Source organism: Zootoca vivipara, chromosome 3, assembly GCF_963506605.1.
Source record: "Zootoca vivipara chromosome 3, rZooViv1.1, whole genome shotgun sequence".
NCBI lineage: Eukaryota > Metazoa > Chordata > Lepidosauria > Squamata > Lacertidae > Zootoca > Zootoca vivipara.
In genome coordinates, this window is record NC_083278.1 from 17,119,773 (window position 1) to 17,126,794 (window position 7,022).

Below are 7,022 nucleotides of genomic sequence, written 5' to 3' on the forward strand. Positions count from 1 at the left end.
ACTTAACCTGAAGCATACTTAACCTGAAGCGAACTTTCCCATTGAAAGTAAAGGAAAGTGGATTAATCCGTTCCAGGCGGTCCGTGGAGTACTTAAACTGAAGCGTACTTAACCTGAAGCGAACTTTCCCATTGAAAGTAATGGAAAGTGGATTAATCCGTTCCAGACGGGTCCATGGAGTACTCAACCTGAAGAGTACTTAACCCAAAGTATGAGTGTAATTGGTTCTGGAAGTCCATACTTAACCTGAAGTGAACTTTCCCATCGAAAGTAATGGAAAGTGGATTAATCCATTCCAGACGGTCCATGGAGTACTTAACCTGAAGCGAACTTTCCCATTGAAAGTAATGGAAAGTGGATTAATCCGTACCAGACGGGTCCACAGAGTACTCAACCTGAAGAGTACTTAACCCGAAGTATGAGTGTAATTGGTTCTGGAAGTCTGTACTTAACCTGAAGCATACTTAACCTGAAGCGAACTTTCCCATTGAAAGTAATGGAAAGCGGATTAATCCGTTCCAGACGGGTCCGCGGAGTACTTAAACTGAAAGTACTCAAACCGAAGCGTACTTAAACCGAGGTATGACTGTATAGTGTTGGAAAGTACCCTGGCAGTCATCTTAGTCCTGCTCTGTGCTTAGTGCAGGATCCGCAATGCAGGATGCAACAACAACATCCCTGACAGATGACTGCCGAGCCACTTCAACCAAAGGAGAGCCCAGCACTTTGCAGTGCAGACTGTTCCACTGCAAGGGAGGCCACTCTGGTGAACAAACTTGGGGCCAGCAGCACATACAGGAGAACAAGCATATCCTTGCTGGCTGCAGCATGGTGTGGAGAGGTGTCACACAATTGAATGATGCCAGGATTAAAGTGCAAGGAGACCCATCACGGGGGAATGTGATGCTTGGGGTGGGGGTGGTAGCAAACAACCTTTCACAAAGCTGCACGTATGCATTGTTTTTGTCTAGCTACCCTAATTTCTTTGTTGTTGTTTTCTGTAAACATTACATTCAGAGCAACATGCCGGATAAAATCCACACAACCGAAGAAATCCAAAATAAAACAGATACAACCTGAAGACTTCTTTTAAAAAAGACTGTTTCGGAACGTTGCTATTCTTTGCATTTGGGAATTTAATTCACTTCGTGTGCATGGTCTTCAAAATATAGCCATTCCCCAAAATAACCAGTTCTAGGATTGTAGCCAAAGGTCACTAGTTTCTCCAAACCACTTTCCTCACTTTAAATGTATTGGACTACTCTGGGAGGAACTATTTGAGCTGAAAATCCTTAGTTGTAAGCTCTGTACAAAATTGCACTATAGCTAATACCATAATGGGTTGTTTGTGCCAAGTCTGCTTTGGGTATGGGCTGGTTCTCCATTTGCTTAAAAGTCATCCATACTCCTAGCTGTTATCAATTACCATTACATCAGTGATTCCTCCCCCTCGCTGCCCCCATGATAATAGCACCCCAATGTGATTTTTCCAAGAGAGAAAATAATATCTTGCAAATATCCTTTTGTTCAACTTAATCAAGCGGTCATTAAAAACGACATTGCCGCACAAATGAAATAATGGAATGTTCCCATTCTCCCTGACACATTCGCATGGAGCCTGTCCAGTTGGCTATTCACCCTATTTTTAAGACAATGCCTATTACATGTTCAACTGAGCTCCAAGGTAAGCATCCCTACTCATTGCTAGAGTGGAAACAAAGCTTTTATTTACATTTGTCAGAACAAAGCTTGTTCTGCCATGAGGGGACCTTTATTGACTGCTGTGTTTTGTATGGTGACAACGTTGACATTCCTCCAACACCATCAATGTGATTACGGTGCACTGGGGTTTGCAATAACCTTTGCCCTCGTTTGTGATGGAAACCAAGATAATGGAAGCCATGGCTGCTGGTAACCAAAAAGTGCTGACCTGAATTAAATCAGTGTGCTGCACTTCCAAACTGCTTTCACTCACATTTTTCTCCTGTTTTAGTAGATAGAGTTGTAAGTTCAGCTGGCCATCACTTCATTGGAAACAGTTGCTACTGGCAGTTGCCATGGGGACTTCTAACATGGTGCATATAAGTATACAGGCATGTAGAAAGGCAGAGTCTTCTTCTTCTTCTTTTGTGGTGATCACTTGTAGCCAAGTAAGATTGTCTTCCATAAACACGGTTTTAACAATGAGTCCATAAGTGACTGTGGAGGCCAATTCTGGATCCATACGTCCTTCCACAGTGTAGACATTGGTTTCCGGGCAGGAGTTGATTGCGGTATGGATTTGCCAAGCGTGCCTTCCTCCTAGCACGTTTCTCCAGTGCGTCCTGAGTTCGAGTGTCTTCAAAGCCCATGACACCTTTGGAAGGGTAGTCATCTCTAAAGCCACCTTGAGACAGTTTTGATTTTTTTTAGCATGTGGTAACAAGTTTCTTATATTAGCATTGAGCCTTATAATATTGATCGCAAACCAAAAGTACGCCATGAAATAATGCCTAGTATAACATGACCACTGTAATAACGGCCTCGGGCCCTGTATTCCTGAAGGAGCATCTCCATGCCCATTGTTTAGCCTGGACACTGAAATCTAGCACCAAGGGCCTTCTGGCAGTTCCCTCACTACAAAAAGTGAAGCTACAGGGAACCAGGCAGAGGGACTTCTCAATAGTGGCACCCACACTGTGGAATGCCCTCCCATCAGATGTCAAGGAGATAAACAGCTACGTGATTTTCAAAATACAACTGTTCAGGGAAGTTTTTAATTTTTGCTGCTGTATTGTGCTTCTACTATTTTTTTTGTTGGGAGCTGACCAAGCTTGACCTTTGCCCAAAGCATGGTACCACCCTCCCAGCCAGTGTTAACATTTGTAGAATCACCTCCAATGGTCTGCAGGCTTCTATCAATGCCTTTCTTCTTCGTGGAATCTACAAGGTTATTAGCAACAGCTGTTTTCTTTCTTTCTTTGAATCTTTCTCCAGAGTGAAGAGGTGCCTTCCACCTGGCTCACTGCACACAGAATAATGCTTTTCTGTGATGGTGCTGTGGGACTGCTGATCTGAATTGTCTGCTCTCAGCATCTTCATGGCCATCAAGGAAGACACAGTCCATTTCACCCTTCTGAGAAAGATCATCAAATTCCTGATCCAGGGATTTCTTAACTTTTTGTGACTCTCTAGTTGACTTGTGATCAACTACAAGTCTCATCAAGCCAGCATCCATAAAGGCATCAGTAGTGATGGCAGCTGTGGCATACAGGCCAACACCATATCTGATGTTCTGCATAGCAACATTATATTTCTAATGTGTTATACTTTGTCTTTTCGTTAAAAGAGGAAGACGCACTTGGGTTTTCTTAATGTCAATCCATAACTTCCAACATTTCCATCTTGGGCATCAGCTACTTGTTCTTCATTTTCATCAGCAGAGAAAATTATTTCACTTCATAGTATTGAAGCATCCTGCTTGCTTCTTTCATCTTCTTGCCACTTCCACTTTTTGGCTTGTCTGTTATGCTCAGGCAAATCTGGCAAGCCAATCTGACATGGTCCAATAGAACCAGTCTTCTCTCCCCCATCAAGTTCCTTCACAGAAACAACTTCCTACACATCTCTTTAGGGCATGCACAGTTAATGTAAGCAGGGCCGTCTTAAGCATATCCGGTGCTTTGGTGCAGAAGGGGCGGGGGGCAATGTTCTTGGTGCCCCTCCCCGTCCTCTCTGCCCCCTGCCCTGGGCAGCTCGAGGCTCGCTTGCCGCAGGGCGGGCAGAAGGGAGAAGGGCGCTGCATAGCTTTGTGCGCCGCCGCTGCCGCCTCCTCTCCCAGGCAGGAAGCGAGAGAGCGTAGCTGGGTGTAGGAACAGCCACCGCCACCACCCAGCATGTCCTCGCAGATGTTCCTGGTCAGTCCTGGGCTCCCACTGATGGGCGCCCCTGATGGGCGGGCTCCGTGGTGCAGGGCGACACTAATGGGTAAAGACAGCCCTGAATGTGATCTTCCTTTTTGCAACCAGCATCTGCAGGACAGCCAAATTCAGAGCAAATTCCACACTTGCAATTGAGGACGTCGAAAAGCTTGTCAAGTTTTGAAGCGAAAGCCTATTTGACATCTAGCTTTCCTCTACCAAGAGATATATTTTTGGTCTGCTCCCAGCTTTCTTGGATCTTCTTCAAGATTGTGAATCTACAGAGGGGGCAACAAATGAACCATTTGCTCGTTCCCAATTTCCAAGCACTTTGGGGGTAAATGTCCTTTGCAAGACCGGCTGCTGCGTAGTTTCTGATAGCCTCAGTACTTTTTTCACTCAGCCATAGCCCATACCTCAAAACATCTTGCAGAGTTTGGAATTCAGAGTTTGAAATGCCAGTTCCGATTACATTTTGCTCATTTGTGTGAATGTTCCCCAGTCTTGTCCCCTGTTTAGAAGTCATTGTAGGTAAATTACCATTGGTTAGGATGGTAGTAGTATTAGCACTGACAGACAAGAAATTTTTAACACCCTGATAAAGATTCTTCAACCTGTGAAAGGAAATACAGCTACGTTAGTGAATTTTGTGTGTGTAATTGTAATATACAATTTAATATGAAATATGTATAATATATAAATAAAAATAAAGATATTGATACGCAATATATAACTGCAAGTACCTGACAATCATTTCTAATTCTTCAACCTGTGAAAGAAGGAAATACTGCTACAGCACAACATTAGTGAATTTTGTGTGTGTAATTGTAATATACAATTCAATATAAAATATGTATAATATATAAATAATAAATAAAGATATTGATATGTAATATATAACTGCAAGTACCTGACAATCATTTATAATGATTTTTATGACATTTGACCAACATTTTTTCACAAACATTCTTAAATAAAACAAGTTTAAAATTATTGGAAATTCCACAAAGATGCAAAAGTTCAAGATTTTTATGTAGTTGTTTACCAAGCAGAGCTAAATTATATTAATTTAATCAAAATATCATGTGAATTCCCAAAGTCATATTGCAACTTTTTAGCACCCCTCCTTTTTGGAATTGAAAGTTCACCATGCCCTCGTCGTTGCATCTCCCCACTGAAGTCACGTTACAGGCCTCCCTTCCAGCATGTCAAGTAAGCAGCTACTGGAAATGACAAGAAAATTGCCCTTTATTAAACAACTTGATTGTGTCCCTGTTAAGTTGATGCGAGTTCTGCCATTGATTTGAATTTAGGTTACAGCTTTTAACGTCATACATGATCTGCACCCAGTCTAATGTATAAAGATGGCTTACTCTTCAGAATGGTATCAAGTATTTTCTTACACCAGAATTCACCCTTCTGTTGCTAATTTAACTGCTTGTGCTAAATTAAGGGTTGTTGTTTTTTTAATATGACAAAGGGCCTTCATTATTGGGGGATCAGTTCTCCATAATCATGAATAAAACTTTTGTTCTGCGTGAATATGTGTGATGTTTCTAGAGAGCAGCATTCATAATTAAAATTACTCTGCTAATCTTTATATAAGCCACTCTCGGACTTTCCCCCATACATTGAAATTTTTCAGAATGTCGGTAGGAGGCCTGGAGCCAAGAAAAGAGGGCTCTAGACCAGTGTTTCCCAAAGTGGATGATACCAACCCCTGGGGTGCTGGAACCAATGGGGGGGCAGTAATATGCTCAGGTGCCATTGGGAGGGCCTTGAATAAAAGTAAGGGGGCAGTGAAAGTATAAAGAAAGAAGAGCAGATTAAGAAAATGTTGACAATTTTTTTGTTGTGTAATGACGTTCACTGATGTAACATAAAGTCATAGAGATTATTTTCCAAATAAACACACAAAATGCAAGTTATAACCGATCAGTGGTCAAGTTAGCTGACAGGTCTTAAGAAGGTAGATTTCCAGGGAGCACTGAGTATTGTTGTTGTTTTTTCTGAAAAGGGGGTGGTAGGCCAAATCATTTTGGGAACCTCTGCTCTAGACCTTTATGTAAGGTAAAAGGTATAAGGACCCCTGGACGGTTAAGTCCAGTCAAAGGCAACTATGGTGTTGTGGCGCTCATCTTGCTTTCAGGCTGAGGGAGCTTTAGTTTGTCTGCAGACAGCTTTCCGGGTCATGTGGCCGGCATGACTAAACCGCTTCTGGTGCAACGCAACACCGTGACAGAAACCAGAGAGCACAGAAACGCCATTTGCCTTCCCGTCGCAGAGGTGCCTATTTATCTACTTGCACTGGTGTGCTTTCGAACTGCTAGGTTGGCAGGAGCTGGGACAGAGCAACGGAAGTTCACCATGGTCACACGGATTCGAACCGCTGACCTTCCAATCAGCAAGCCCAAGAAATTCAGTGGTTTAGACCGCAGCAGCACCTGCGTCCCAGACCTTTATGTAGCAACAACTTAACTAATATACACGCAGAGCTTAAGAGCAGTCTTGAAAGATAATGCTGAACATACCTGCCAAGTTGCTGTCCGAGAAATAAGGGACCAGGCCAGAAGTAGCAGACCGGAAGTAGCGCTGCTGCCATTTTGGAATTGGGCGGAGCATGCTCAGAAGTGACTTTTGATGCTGCTTTGCCCAGTTCCAAAATGGCCACCGTGCCAGAAGTCGCACTGCAGCCATTTTGGAACTGGGCAAAGCAGCATCAAAAGTCACTTCTGAGCATGCTCCGCCCAGTTTCAAAATGGCCACCACACCAGAATAAACCGGGGGGAAACAAAAAAATCCGTTTTTTCAGCTAGGAACAGCTGGAAAAACAGGGATTTCCTGGGGAATACGGGAGACTTGGCAGCTATGATGCTGAAGGCCTCCCATTTCCCACCATGACTACTCAAAAGTAAAGGGGAAGTCCATGACTTGAAGGGCAGGAGGCCTCTCCTACTTTTCTTCCCCAGTCGTTGGCATCCATCTGTCTCAAGAGACAATGGAATGCGCTTCCGGGGGTGAAGTCACACACTTGTGGAAGCACAACTGTGGAATAGGCTCCCCAAGAAGAACTCACCACTACAACATAGTTTTTAACCTATTAAAATGAAGTGTGGGGAGTTC